At 44.8% G+C, this 15,751-nt stretch overlaps 1 long non-coding RNA gene across 1 annotated transcript; it reads right to left on the bottom strand.

Moving 5' to 3' along the window:
- Positions 1 to 5,556: 5,556 nt before the first annotated feature.
- On the bottom strand, positions 5,557 to 12,126 carry LOC146833678 (uncharacterized). The gene is made up of 3 exons (XR_014960265.1): positions 11,988 to 12,126; positions 6,573 to 6,712; positions 5,557 to 5,819 (listed from the first exon to the last, which is right to left on the bottom strand). It is a non-coding gene; the product is annotated as an uncharacterized LOC146833678 (long non-coding RNA).
- Positions 12,127 to 15,751: the final 3,625 nt, after the last annotated feature.

Below are 15,751 nucleotides of genomic sequence, written 5' to 3'. Positions count from 1 at the left end.
AAACGCATATACAGTAAAAATGGGTTTCGTAACAAATGTTTTTTTCTTTTCACAGAAAATAGAGCCACCCCAAGAACAACTTCAAATCACAATATATGGACTAGAAAATACTACTCAGGAGAAAAGTACCATAACCATACAAATTGAAGACAATGAACATTTAAAATCAGTACAAATCAGCAATGCACTTTTAAGGGACCACCTAAATATTCCAGCGGATATTGATGACTTTGCAGAGGCTCTTATGCCACACCTACCAAAGACATTAAATATCATCTTTCAAAATGAACACATTATCGGAATTCTAGACGAAGATTAAATTATGCAATAATAAAAAATGGTGTAACTGTAAATAAAGATAATAAATACAAATTAAAAATTTAAGTTAATAAAAATCTCAAATTACATTTGGCTTACTGTTGCTTTTTTCAAAGAAAGAATACTGTTTTATATGTACTTGCATGCATTTATATGCCCCATTCTGATAACTAATTACACAATCACTTATGTATACATGTATACATTTTGCTGAAATTAGGTACTAATATTACAAAAAAAAGAATACTACATCTCTATACTTTCTCAGTAATACTTACTGCACTCTGCTACTAATACTTACTCCTCCATTTATAGTCTACAACTTCCTATTCACACCTTGCTCTTTCTCTTCACAACTATTACTCATGTAATAGTACACTATCTAAACACTAACTCAACCAACAATACTACTTCTACTACACAACTACAAACAATTTCTGATACATTGCAAACAATAGCAATGTTTACCAAACTCTTTCATACTAGCTCTAATCCTCACTAAAATAACAAGCATTTACTTTTTTTTTTTAAATTTCTTTATTGAATAGAGATCACGGGTACAAACAAAGAAAAAAAAAGAAACATAACACACGATTCAATTTGTTATACAATGCAGGATCAATTCACAAAATTGCTATAATATTCAGCAGATTTCAGGCTGTATAGCAGCCAGTATAGCTAATACAGAAGGAAAAAATATTCCATTATATCATTCAGTACAAAAATAATAAATAAAAAAAAAAGATAAGACCAGGTAATTAATAGGTACACCAAATAGCTCAAGACCATCCTACTTATCCATATATGCACGGACAGCACCCCATATTATCTGCCCCAATGCCATTTTCCGCCTCCCCTTAACAATATATAGGTTATATTCCATATTATACGTGAACAAAAAACGAGTTCTCCACATCTCAAATGGGGGGGCATCAATTTGTAGCCAGACTGAGGCAGTACACATCCTAAGCACTGCGGCTGCCATAAATATCAAATACCTAACTTCCTTACTAGAGTCCGTGCGTGCCCCACCTGCATCTATACCCAATAGAATCTCACTAATTGACACTTGTATAGAAACACCAAGAATCTCAGATAAAAACCTATTTATATGTCCGAGCAATTCTGATAATTTAGCACAGGTGGCAAAGATATGTGCTACATCAGCGTGTAAAATGTTACATCTGAAACACTTTCCATCTGGATCTCCCCCCCACTTTGCAATTTTGTCAGGCGTGCGATAAAGATAGAACATAGTCTTGTAATGTTGTGCCTTAAGATTGGCTGACATAAATAAACGGTTAGCCCATTCCATCGAGAGCTCCAACGGTATTTCAGAGCATCCCAATCTTTCTTTCCATCTCGTTCGATGGGTTTCCAGATCGTTGGACATTGTCTCAAGAATTATATTGTACAATACTCCTATACGAGAGCCCTTTTTATTTGCCTCAATAAGAGGATTAGATTTATTCACAATATTTATTTTAACAAAATACTCACACAGCTGAAGATACTTAAAAAAATGCGAAGTGGGTAACAGATATTGTTAAAGTTAGAGCTATTGGCATTGCTCATGACATTTTTGTTTATGTTTGTGTTTCTAAAACATGTAAAGAAACGGCATTATTATTTACTATGTCAATAGCTTAATCAGTGTGTGTGTAGGTGGCTCTGTGTGTGGGTGCAAATGCAATAGGTCTCACATTTGAGACTGATTAAGCTATTGACATTTTAAATAACAATGCCGTTTCTTTAAATGTTTTAAAAACAAAAACATAAACAAAAAAAATGTCATGAGCAATGCCAATAGCTCTAACTTTACCAATGCCGAGACCATTGCATTGTAAATGCTTGTTGTTTTTCTGGTCTGAACGGTAACTATTTTGTGAGGGAGTGAGTGGTCTGTACCCATGTTTAGCTGTTTACGTATGTGAACAACTTTTAATTTTATGTATATTCTAATGAAGCAGGAGGGCCCTCTAAAGTGAACAATGGCAGGTACTGTCCATGATATTTACTCTTCGTACAGCACTCCCCCTTTTAGCATTGACATCAGATGATTTTAGTGCATCACGTCTCTCAGTAAAGCGTCTTTAATCCAGCATGTCCGTGCCGCAGCATCCTTTTCTAAAATGTTCACAGGTGGACTCGGGATTATTTCAATAACTGCAAAATGTTGACCTCGCAACTATACATTTTGTGGCCACAAGCTGTTGTACCTGTTGTGTCGAGGTGCCAAAACAGGGTCACACCAAAAGGCAGATTTGCAGCAACATTACCTCTAAACACGTGCTGCATAGGAATGCAGATGCCCCGAGAGAAATGACTTCTATTCTGGGCAGATTAATCCCTGATATTTTGGATAAATTAGTAATAATTGTATCTTGGTCTTTGGCAGGTGTAGGCTGTCTGGGCCAGGCATTAAAGTGGTAACTGCTGTTCTCCTACTGGCCAACAAGAACAACAGTGCCATTGCCACACAGCAGTGTTAACAAACAGCAACATTTTGCCACCTGCCAGCAACACCAAACTACAGCTCTTTGTCTTATTTGGACCCCTTTGAACCTAGACTCCGGTACTTCCTCGCATGTAACGTCTTTATTCCCTGATTTCCCCAACAGCCACTCTAAGATCTGTGTGTGTAAGGGAGGCTGTGTGTGTGTGTATGTGTGTGCCTCTGTGTGTGTGGCTTTTTTTGTAGGTGGCTCTATGCGTGGGTGGCTCTGTCTGTGTGTGGGTAACTGTGTGTCTGTGTGTAGGTGGCTCTGTGTGGGTGGCTCTATGTGTGTGTAGTTGGCTCTATGTGAATAGCTCTGTGTAGGTGGCTCTGTGTGGGTGGCTCTGTGTGGGTGGGTGGCTTTGTGTGTGTGGCTCTGTGTGTGGGTGCAAATGCAATAGGTCTCACATTTGAGAGAGATTAAGCTATTGACATTGTAAATAACAATGCCGTTTCTTTAAATGTTTTTAAAAACAAAAATAATGTCATGAGCAATGCCAATAGCTCCAACTTTAACAATGCCGAGACCATTGCATTGTAAATGCTTGTTCTTTCCTTTTCTACAGAGTCACTTACTAGGGTACTACACCAAGAAGGGTAATTGTAATCATACACTAGAGGCAGGTCCATTCACTCCGACACCAGGTGCCAGTAGGTGGACCGTAAGGTAACAACCTCCCCTTTGGTCCTGAAGAATGCTACGTACCCTTTGGGGACACGGAAGCAGAAACATGTCGACCCTATATAACACGGTGAAGGGAGAATAACGTCCCATACCACCGATCACTTTTTTTAACCACCATACTTTTGATCCCTGAATAAACTTTAGATATGGATACGGGTAATGGTTTTTAATACACTTTTTCACTCCCCCACGGTCATCACTTAGATTTAGAAGTGCATCCCTGTCTCCAGGTGTATGCCCGCCCTCTATCAAACCAAGTTTTTAGAGGGCGAGGACAGCCAATGATGAAGCATGACACCGGGCGGTGTGTGAGGCCAGTCCGTAACTTTTTATGAGATGCCCCCAATGGTACCGCATCTCCCCCTAACTCTGTAGACACCCTTAGGAACACATTTTAGGGGCAGCCCTCTTATGTGGATTCATTGCCATTTACAATGTCAGTAGCTCAAAATAATGTCATTGCGAGACCTATTGCATTGTAAATGCTTGTTCTTTATTACATCTTTGTATTGCTGTCCTTTAGAATGAATATGTATCTTTTCCACAAAAACTTTATATTTTTGTGAAGAAGGCAGTTTATCATTTCAACTTTTATCTTAAAATGAGGTTTCTTTAGCCTTTTTTCCTTAAACTGACTTCATTTAAGTTGTTTGCCAAAATGACAGACTTCCGATTATTACGAAGAACATATTGTCTGAACGCATCATTTTTCATCCATCTTGGGTGAATGCATAATCACAAACAGGCAGTGCTTTAAATGGGCAGGTACGGCACTTTTTTATTTTGAGCGGGACAGTGCCGTACTTCTCACGATAGATGTAATGCTTTTAATTGGAGAGTACCGGCATTTCTCGGAAGCATGCAGGTACTCTGGTACAGAGGACATGCACTTCTATATTTCCATTTCAAGCACTGCAAACAGGTATATTCCCACAATAATTTGTCCCCCTGCACTCTAAAGTGGAATTTTACACTATACATTTGTGTCTATCTGCCTGCCTATGTTGACATCAGTATTACTTACATCCTGCAACATTCCAGCACCTCCTGGCTTCTTGGAGCAGTCTGCATCACCCATTCTAAGCATCCTTAAGACTGTTTACACACTTGACTTCCAAACATTGGACTTCATGGCGTGTTGGATGCTTAAGGGTGAACTGAAAAATGGAACAGGGCTCTCTCTATGTTCTCAAATGAACCCTGGGTTAACTAAATAGATATAAAACAGTGGTCTCCAACGATATTCCTAAATAAAACAATAAATAACCCAATAATTCATGGTACTTCTGTCCCATGTATCTACTATGGCAAATGATGAATCGGTTGTTCAAAAATGTTCCGTTCTTTCCAGTGCTAAACTTGTTTATACGCTGGAAAGAACGGAAAAGTAATGCAAAGCAGTGCATTGTGATGCTTTGCATTACTTTCGCCATGGGCGCATACAATGGGTGGCGCATGGGCGTTCCCTCACAACCACCCAAGGTTTCTCATGCTAAACCCAATTTACTAAAAACAGTAGATTGGGTTTAGCGTGAGAACACTGCGCCCATTTAAACTATGTGGAAGAAAGGATGAATGCTTTAATTTATCCTTCCTTTACCGACTTTACAAGCATGCTGAACTGTGTAGCACGTATGCAAAGTAAAAAAAGCTTTGCACCAAGCCTAGCATAGTATTTTGTACAGGAAGAATACCCATCCTGTACAAAACCTATGCTATACTCATGCACACACCCTAACGCTATAGTGCTAAGGTGTGTTCATGGCGCACTGCAGCTGAAATCAGCACCAGCTTAAGGGGAGGCGAGAGCCATATCTTTGAAAATATGGCGCTCTCCTACTCCCTCCCTGTCGCACAGCCTGGAAAGGGGGGGTGGTGAGCTGCATGGAGATTTTCTAAATCTACCCCTTTTGTATTCAAAAGAAGGCTTTTAACTTGTGGTACTCCCTCATATTCAGTAGAGATTGCCTTCATTCGTGTATAAGACATTACCTGACTTTTTTCTAATATTGTGATCTATGGGCAAAGACTAAACAAAACACAGGTTGAAATAAAATTGATCCAAAATGACTTCTAAATGCAATTTTATTGCGCTTAAACACATACCCGATCCCAAAAGGGCTCAGGCTACCATAAATAGAATAGTAAAAGTAGACAAGAAATGGTCAACAAAAACTGGCACTTCGTTGTTTGCTTCTGGATTTGCTGGCTTCTTCGGTTCTCTTCTGACAAGGCAGACCTTTATGGAAAGTTCTCACTGCATCTTTTTGATGTTCATGGTTCGCCAGCTTTTGGCCTTTTACACAGATTTCATAAACTCTGAAAGATTACAAAACAATAGATTAGGATCTTTTATCAAAGAGAGTGCTGCCTTCAAAATGGAACAAGACCATAAGCCTCCAACACTTTGCTTATGGTGAGTGGTCACGGGTGCCCAGGTGATATTAGGTCATTGGTCATGTTGGAGGTGGAGAAAGAAAATGTCAATTTCTGAAGTGTGATAGAGAAAGAAGCAATTTCAGAAGATCAATCTCCTAGTTAAGAGGAGCCAAATATAGTCAATCTGCAAAGCGTACTATTTCACTTTTTGATCGCCTGCTCTTCAAAAAAGGAAAGAACACCTTTCTTGTTGTGCCCTACATGGACCCAATTGTTAGACAGGATATAGTCTTCAGAGACTGTGTTCAATTAGTTAAGTGACTGTTCTGCCAACAAATATCTGGTCCCCAAAAGGATCCTACACCCAAGTTGTAAAACAGGGCTGCTTATCTACAGATTGCAAGTGCTGCTCAAGTGCAAGGTAATGCTTCGAGTGGTGTGTGCCATCTCCTGCACATGGCCACACTTAGTATTAACATACATACCATCATACTATTTTAAACATAATGTAAAAATATAAAGTAGTAGTCTGTGGGCAGTAATCTGAGATCTAGGCATAGCTCACCTAACAGTGACAAAAATTATGTTTTTAAATCCATAAAAAGAAAGTAGATATGTATAAAATATATCCACAATATTTTCAGATTGGAACAGATATAATATACCAAAGGAGGAAAAAATAAAGCAACTCACCCTTTGTATTGCAAATGATCGATCCATGGAATATTTTTGAGGATGTTGATATTTTGTAGGATGTTTCACCTTGTCAATGCAGACTGCGGCCGGCAAATGATTGGTAGTCATCTCCTTTCAGCATGTGCCACATACCTGAGCTATAAAGGAAACAAATAATTTCAAGTGAGCAGATACAGGAAACACAAACAATTTTGGGCACTACAAGTGGAGGGTAGAAAAAAAGTTATGGATTTGGGTGTTGTGAGATATACATCTCTGAAAGTGAGTTGTCATCCAGCTGGTCAAAACAGAATATCATTTACCTTTTAGGCAGTCAATCTCAGGCAATACACCTCTCTCTTTTGCTCATAAAAGTATTCACTCCTTTTTTGTACAAGTAGAGATGGAATAATAGGAGTAGGTGTTCTCTCCATTAATGATTGACAAATCATACATAACTTCAAGAGGGCGCAAGCACCTTTATCCCAGTGTGAAATTATGCACTTTGAGTAATCAAACAATGATAGACTTCCCGGTCCTGAAAAACAAGAGAAACCAGTGAACTTTAAACCATTTCTTTTGTTCATTCATATTTTAAAACGCTATGTTAAAAGTGCTTTTCGATCAAGACAATTAATGAACTACATTTATTCTGTATTACAAGAAAGGATTAAGTCCTAAAAAAGGATGCCTTGGTCACCATGCAAAATAGAATAGGCGTGCAGGAGCATTCTATGCCATTCCGTATAATTATGCACTTATAAATCTCATCTTACATGATGGCCACTACACTCTCACTGCTTGTGAACTGGTCTTGAAGGCGAGTGGGATGGTGCACATCGGTAATAGCAGCAGCAGCATAAACTTCACTGTAGGGCAGGTCATTTGACGGGCATAGTCAAACTGCATTTTGGAATATGTTTTGAATTACTACAAAATGCTATTCACAAACCTATGTGCAGTGTCTACGACTCTCCTATATTTTTCTGTGCAGAGATCTCTTCCCCCACCCTCAAAAAAACCCTCCTCGGACGGCAGACTCTCCGCATGCGCAAGTATACATATTAGTAGTAAATGTGTGAGGGACAGAGGGGAGTGGTTGGAAAATGGGAAATACTGAAATACTAAAGAGGGATTAAGGAAGGGGTTTAGGCAGGGACGTGTAACCCTAGTTTGACCCTGTAAGCACAGTAGTGGATGTGAACATAGGCATAGGGCACTGAGAGACAAGGTTTCTTGTAGGTGTACTTGCTCCTCTACCCTTCATCAGGGATTCACTAATGGGCAAGTCCTGGCACTTATGACCTATCAAAATGTCTACTCCTTGGGAGGAAGATGAACGCTGGCCAGTGAATTTAGCTTTGAGTGCAATGCAAATATTGATTTAAGTATGGTCAATTCATTGACTGGTATTTCTGACCTCCTGTCTGTGCAGCACTTTCTGCATGCAGCTTTGTAGAACTGATGAAGCTTTGAGCCATCTATGCTCTATTTAGGAATTTGTCATAAGCCTGAGGTTTGAAAAACAATTAAATATATTTGCATATTAAGTTTTCTAATAAATAAACCACATAACCTATTTCCGACAATGTATAGCATTTAGGCATAAGTTTTATAATACAGATTTGACATTTTTATTACTTAAATTGCAACTGGAAAGCAGATGTCAAGGTAGCCACTAAACATTACACCGATCACCTTCTTACAGAAATGAACAGAGCATCATTTGAACAAAAGTGAGTGGCACACAACTAGAGAGCAACAAGCATTGGCAAAGTCCAATTGGCCTTGCCTGGAAATGCGTTTTAACCACAAGTGTGGCAGCTGCTCAGCATGGCTAAAAGTTGGTGGTGTGGAGTGAGTTATATTGAGGTAGAGTGGAGCAGGATAGATTGGCGTAGAGTGGAGTGCGGGAAGAGATGGGTGGATAGGCGGGGGTGGAGTGGGACTGGATTCAAGATAGATAGGGGAAGAGAGGAGTGGGGTAGATTAGAGTACGGTATATTAGAATGGAGTGGGGTAGATTGCGGTGGTGCGAGTTGGGATAGACTGGGGCAAAGTGGGGTAGACTGGAGTGGAGCTGGGGAGATTGGAGTGGGGTAGGTTGTGTATATTTGAGTAGAGTGTGGTAGATTGGAGTTAAGTGGAGTGGGGTAGATTTGGGTGGAGTGTGGTAGAGTGCTGGAGGTAGTATGGGGTAGATTAGAGTGGGGTAGTAGACTGGGATAGATTAGATTGTGATATATTGGGGTGGACTGGGGAAGAGTGGAGTGCAGTGGGTTGGGGTAGATTGGAGTGGGGGTGGAGTTGGATAAATTGGAGTGGAGTAGATTAGAGTGTAGTGGAGTTCATTTGGGTGGAGTGGGGGTTGAGTACATTGCAGGGAAAAAGACTGGATTGGAGTGAATAGGGCAGATTGAGGTGGAGTGGATCGGGGCAGATTTGAGTGAAGTTTGGAACACTGGAATGGAGTTGGGTAGATTTGGGTAGAGTGGACTGCGGTAGTGTGGTATACTGGAGTGGAGTCAATTGGAGTGGAGTAGATTGGTGTGGTTTGGGTTGGATTGCAGTGGAGTTTGGAGTGAAAAAATGAACTGGGTTAGATTGGAATAGAGTGGGTGGGATTGGAGTAGACTGTAGCAGAGAGTGGTAATCTTCAATGGAGTGTGGTAGATTGAAGTGGAATAGGGTGGGGTTGATTGGGTTAGATTGAGTGAAGTGGGGTAGATTAGAGTAGATTGTAGTGGAGTAGAGTAGACTGGATCGAAGTGAGTGGATTGTGACCCATATAATGGAGTGGTCAAGAGGGGGAAGACACTCATGGAGGTGGACGTTAAATTGAGAGCGGGATGCAGATTTTGCAGGTATTGTAGTGGTTGAAGTATGATGTGACCCTGGGTGATTTGACACTGGTGAGATGGGAGAATCGGAAGAATAGAGAGGTGTAGTTGAGGAGTCTGTGAAGGGAGCGTAACGAGGTAGAGAGTGGTTGAGTATACTGGGGTAAAGTGTGATTGTAAGGCGAGTTTGGCGAGTCTGGAGGAACATGTGGTTTCATTTTGGGAGTTTTGCAAGAGGAGTAGGGTGTGTGTGAGTAGCCGGGGATACTGGATGAATAATTAGTTATGGGATAGGCACTGGGGTGTATAGAGATTTGTTTGACATTGAGGGGAGCTATTTCTGAGGGCCAGTGGTTTAGAATTAAATAATACAGAGAGGGAAGGGATTAGTTTGTAAGCACGTTAATTGGGGTTTAAACCAGGGTAGCACAGATTTTGTCATATGTTTCCTGAAAAAAAACAGCAGTAATGGTGGTTTGCAAATTTAAACTTGGAGTTACCCCTGAAGTAGGGCTACATTAAGCCCGAAATGCACTGGGTTGGAACGAGGAATACTATTCATGATGCATTAAGCGTTTGTCATGCTGCATTGAAAGAGGTCTGGATGGGCACATCATGGGCATTTGAAGCTTTTTGAAAAAGCATGTAACATTATATGTGGATTTAAACAGATGAAGCATCTAAAGAATCATTTAAACTGAGTAAAATGGATAATTTTCTTGAAATGGAGTATTATGGAACATTCATGATTTCGCTGTGCAACTGGTTTGGGGCGTACCACGCTCCAGTATTTTGGTACTTAGCAGGACTGTCACATAAATGCTCTCACTTTGAAGTCAGAGAAACAAAAATAAAACACCAAGCTCCCTGAAAGAGAAAGCCTGACATTCGACCACAGTCTTAGAATGCACAGCAAATGTAATAAGATAATAACAAAATGTAAACGTCTGTTTGCAGATAGCGAATTCGTAAGAATACAGTAAACCAGGCTTTGGCAACAGGAGGGGCAAACTCAAGCTGGACAGCCTAAAGCAAATAAAGTCAGCTAATAGAAAGCCAGAAAATTTAAGTTACACTCCACAGAGCCAATGGTAAGCAATGGGTGAATGCATGCCTAGGTCAGTAATCTGAATCTCCCCAAGATGTCTTCAGCAAACCAGACAGCTGTACTGTCTGCCAGGCTTCAACCTAAAAAGGAGCTTAGTTACGTAGATTAAAAAATATATACAAAGGAAGAGAATGAAACATGGTAGGAATAACAAAATTGTGATGAAAAGATGGTGAAACAAATCGAGAGGAAAGAGTGACTAAAAGTACAAGATGCAGAGGATAAAGGGCCGAGAGAGGGAAAAGAAAAATGGTAACAGAATGAGTTTCAATCATAATTTCTTTTGTAGGTTTCAGCCTAGGTGTTTTTTTAATCTCTGGTGATTTCATTAAAATTATTTATGCAATAGACTTAAATTGCAAGGACGTTCAGCAAGGTCTCTTCTTCCACTGGCCTGTTGTGCCATTTTTTATTTTTGTCCCACCCAGTGCAGCACACAACATGGGCAGCGGGTCAGTCAGCTCACTTCAGCTGAATGACTAACTTAGCTGTGACATCTTTCTTCCTTTCATAAAGAACACATTGCGAGACAACGTAGTTCCTTTCAGGAACTGCCAAAGCAAGTGTGCTATCTGAGAACAAAAAAAATCTTACCTTTTTGTAGACCAACAGGAACCCTGCAGCTACTTCTAACAATATAGCTTTGCAAAAGAAAGATACAAACCTAGCACCGACAAAGCCAGAAGGCTGGCGGGCAACGTCCAACCTATTTGCTTTGCTAGATCCAGTTTCTCACTGTATTCTGGACCTATAGTGCCAGTTTTATATTCTGATAAATAAGACTACAAAGCACAGAATGCAAAAAAAACCAAAAAACTCGCGTGCGCAACTCAAATGGATTTTAGAAACTCAGAGGTCTGCTTGGTCCAGAAACAGTCATGTAGAAGGCCAAGATATTCTAACACTACTTTTTACCTACTTCAACTTCAACTTCTGCATATGTTTTTGCTGAGCATATGATGGCAGACATTGGCATTTGAAATACTTGATAGAGTTGGGGAGATCCAAACAGCAGGGACCTTATAACTGACACCACTGTGCCCCTTACCACGGGCAAGACTGAAAATCAATGTCTCCAAGGCAAAGGGCACGAGTAAGGAGCACAGTTATTGTCGCAATGTGTGATTTAGTAAAACATAAGTGTAAAAACGTGCCATTCACAGCATTTCAAGAATCAAGGTACCAGTGGTAGGTGGGATGATTAGAAAGACTGACACTATTATACTGATGGCTACCTAATGTTGAAAATGTCTCGCCCCAGTTGACAGACCCAACAGTGACTGAAAAATAGCTGTGCAAACAGCATAGCGTATGTGAGGTGAAAAAAGCTATGTTATTGGAAGACAGCCTCAAATCGTGGTAGATAGTGATACCCTAAAAAAAAGCCAGAGGACTGACTTCATTGTGAATACCATACCGCCAACGATTGCCAAATACGCAGTCTATACCTAATAAATTGGTAGCACAGACAAGCATGCATCATACCTGCACGAACTACCAGATACTACCTCGAAAAGATCTGGCATTATGGCCAGAGCTACTGTCTTCGGAACCGAGGAACCAGGATCGATGTCCGGCGTCTGCTTGACATCCTGTGATTCTCTGCAAATAACGTAAGCTTCCCGTGCCTAAAGGAAAACACATATGTGACCATGTGTAATATAACGTATGCCCTTGTAAAAGCGCTCAAATACTTTCGGGTCGAGTTCTGCTCCATAAAAATGAGAAAACAAACGCATGTCATATTAGAGAATAAAAAACATACCCTCCTGGTTTTTTTTTTTAACTAGCAGTCTCTAATCGGAGGAAAGTATGTTGTTTTCAGTCTTATGGAGCAGATCTTGCCCCGAAGCGATTTGGGCGCAATTAATACACAGACCAGAAAGCCCAAAAAGTGAAAGATACACGAGGCATTTATTAAGACTCAGAAAAAAAGATAAACTACAAGTCGGCTGTTGCAGATAGGCATTAGGAGCACGGAAACGGAACGCATACATTTTAAATGTACAAATACGCAGATGCATACAAAAATCTCGAAATGAGTGCTCAGAGTCAGGTCACAATTAAACCAGTAAGAAGATAGCTGCAGAATTAAATAATACTTTAGAAGCGAGGAAATGCCACAATGGGAGCCTGGGTGGCAGCCGAGCACAGCGAGGTCTGCCTCCCGGGCAGATTGGGAGGGGGGGAGCGGCCATTTTGGAAAGATTGGGCTACATTTGGGTATAGCCCAAATGTAGCCCAAATTCTGAAAAGTAGCCCAAGGGTTATTTAAGGGGTTTTTCGCGCTTCCCCAGCCACCATTTTAGGCTTGGTGACCTGGTGGCTGGGAGCGCTAGTCGAAAAAAAAATTCTTGTGTAGGCGTTGGCTTTGTGTGGCGGTAGAAATCATACCTGCGAGGATGGCAGCCAGGGATTACAGGGTACTGGAGGCGATACGGCTCTTAAGTGAGGCGGGGAGAAGGGATCTCCTTATTCAGGACGCGACATGGACGGGGCGCCCCGTGAGGCGCGCGTCCGCGGGGGTTTCGGCCGCCGTCGCGGCATGTTCGCCCCCCGGGAGGTCGGGGAGCGGAGCGGTGAGTGGCAGGGGCGGCGCGTATGGGAGGAGCGCGGCCCCTGTGATTACGGCGTCAGCGGAGGTGGGCGCGGGCGGGGCGGAGGCTGAGCGTGGGCGGGGAAGAGCGCCTCGGCGGGGGAGAGCGTCGGGTGCCTCCCGGCCGAGGCCTCGATCTTATGAAGGCCGCTCCTCAGGGAGGGGAGCGGCCGTAGTGCGGACGACTGCGGGAGCGCGGGGACGCTCGTGGGAGTCCCGCGCCTCCGATCGGGGAGCAGCGCTGGGAGGGCTGGGGTTGTCGGAGCGACCGGTGAGGAGCGGGGGGGAGGGGGGAGAGCCCGGGAAGGGAATTTTGACGGAGGATGTCTCTCGGGGCAGCGCGAGGCAGGGGAATGCTGCCCCGCTGTCTGGGGCACATGGGGAGGGTGCAGGGGACAGGAGTCTGAGGTCCCGAACTTCAGGGATGAGCACACACGGCGGGGGCTCGCAGATGGGGCGCACGGGAGGCAGAGGCTACGCGCGTGGCAGTGGTGTGGGCCCCAGTGGGGAACGGAGCTTGAGCGGCCAGGGGGCACACGCGGTAAAGGGGGGAGGGGTGGGGGGACGCCAGGTTCGGGAGGAGTTGGACGGGAGGATGTGGGCGAAGGACTGCCAACACAAGTTGGGGGGGGGAGGGTCCAGGCGAACGACGGGAAGGAATGGGGGGCAGCAGGGGGGGAATCCCCAGTGCTGTTTGACTCGGAGGGTAGGGAGAGGGACTGGGAAGGCCTGGACATCTTTGAGTCCTGGGCGGAGGGGTTGGGGGGGGCGTATGGGACAGGGGAAGGAGGCGCAGGTCCGGGCGGCGCGGTGCCGGGGGTGGGGCGGTACGGGGAGCGGTGGGGCGACGGAGGGTCGGGGGTCTGGGGGTTGGGAGGGGACAGCGGAGGGGGCTGGGCCGAGTGGACAGGGGGTGGGAGGGTTTGGGGAGTGGGAGTGGAGCGACGGGGAAGACGGGGATGGCGAGGAGGAGGAGGTCGTGGATCGGAGCGCGGTGGGCAAAGCGTGGGTCGCGGGGGCGTGGGTGGCCGGTAAGCGGGGATGGGATGGTAGTAGGAAAGGAGGTAGGCCCAGCACACCAGACCATTCCTTTTCTTTTCAGGAGGTGGATCGACAGCTTGACCGTCGCGGGGTGCCGGACTTGGTAGGGCTGGGAGCGGCTCGACGGCACCAAGGAGAAGGGAGGGTGGAGCCTTGGGCGGCGTATCCTGTACCGGCGAGGGATCCCGGCGCGGCTGGCCTAAGTAGGCCCGTTACGGGCTCGCCAGCCCCAACACCCACGGGGTCACAGCGCCCCGGGGGCAGCGGCAGAGGAGCAGCGCAGTGGAGAATGTTTGTTTACCACTCAAGCAGTTGGCACCACCAGCGGGGAGCGCTGGGGGTGCAGGGCAGGAGGAATTGGTTTATGAAGAAGATAGTATGGAGGAAGGGGAGTTGCGTGATGTGGGGGACGGTAGCGACGGGGGGCCGAGTAATGTTGTGCCTAGTTTCTTACAGGTGTCACGACGCCTGGCGCGGCCCACGGGTCGGACATCCAGGTGGGAAAGCAGCTCGGCCCCCAGGACTGGACGCTTGGAGGAGCGGCAGACAGAGACACTGGCGCCAGGTAATAAACATTTGCTCGGGCGCCCAGTGATGGTTTCAAGAGGGGTGGGGGGGACTGGGGAGGAGGGGGGTCGGGGGGAGGTTGCGTAAGGGAGCATACATGGTGGATGTGGCAGTGGGCACGGAAGGCACAGAAAAGGGGGACGAAGGTAAGACCCCTAAGGGTGTGACGGACAAGAAGGAGACAGTTGACGTACAGACAGGGGAGGCGGGTACTAAATTGGAAAGCAAGGAATTGAAGATCAAACGGTTACCATATATGGGGGTAACGAAGACCTTGGGGGCGCATTTGATGTTGACGACAAAAGAGAGGATTTGGAAAGGGGAATATGTGGAAATGCTCAAACTTCTGCACAGGGAGGGCTCCAAGGAGGAGGAATTCGAGTTGGCTAAGAGGCCTAAGGTACCTCTGACAATAGAGAACTGGACAGCGGCTTTCCTCATTTACGCAAGTGTGTACTGTGAGAAGTTTGCGTTGGTCAAGTGTTGGGGGGCCCAGGGTCAGTCGCAAGGTGGGCAGCAGTGGCAGTCAGGAGCCTTTAAGGCTGGGGGACAGCAGCAGGCACAGCAGACGGGAGGGGGGAGGGGGGCTAAGGGGCCTGGGCCAAAGGGCTCATACTCCGGTTAAGGTGGAGAAATTATTGGGGGCTCTCGGGGGGTATCCGGACAGGACAGCCGCAGAGCGGCTACGGTTGGGGTTTCTGGATGGGTTCAGGCTGGGGTATGAGGGTCCAAGGGTACGGAGATGGGCAGACAACTTGAGATCGGCACGGGAACACCCACAGGTGGTGCAAGCAAAACTGGACAAAGAGGTACAGGAGGGCCGCATGGCGGGACCCTTTCAGGATTGGCCCTTGCATAATTTGATTGTGTCACCCATTGGAGTGGTGCCCAAAAAAGAGCAGGGGCAGTTTCGCCTGATTCAGCATCTGTCATGGCCGGAAGGGGGATCGGTCAATGACTTTATTGAGGAAAGTGCGGCCACTGTATCTTACTCCTCTGTTGACGTGGCTATGTCACTGGTGGTGACCGCGGGCGCAACAGTGCA

Source organism: Triturus cristatus, chromosome 4_2 (assembly GCF_964204655.1).
Source record: "Triturus cristatus chromosome 4_2, aTriCri1.1, whole genome shotgun sequence".
NCBI classification, from domain to species: Eukaryota; Metazoa; Chordata; class Amphibia; order Caudata; family Salamandridae; genus Triturus; species Triturus cristatus.
The sequence above is the reverse complement of the archived record's forward strand: the minus strand, read 5'-3'. Positions and strand labels throughout refer to the sequence as shown.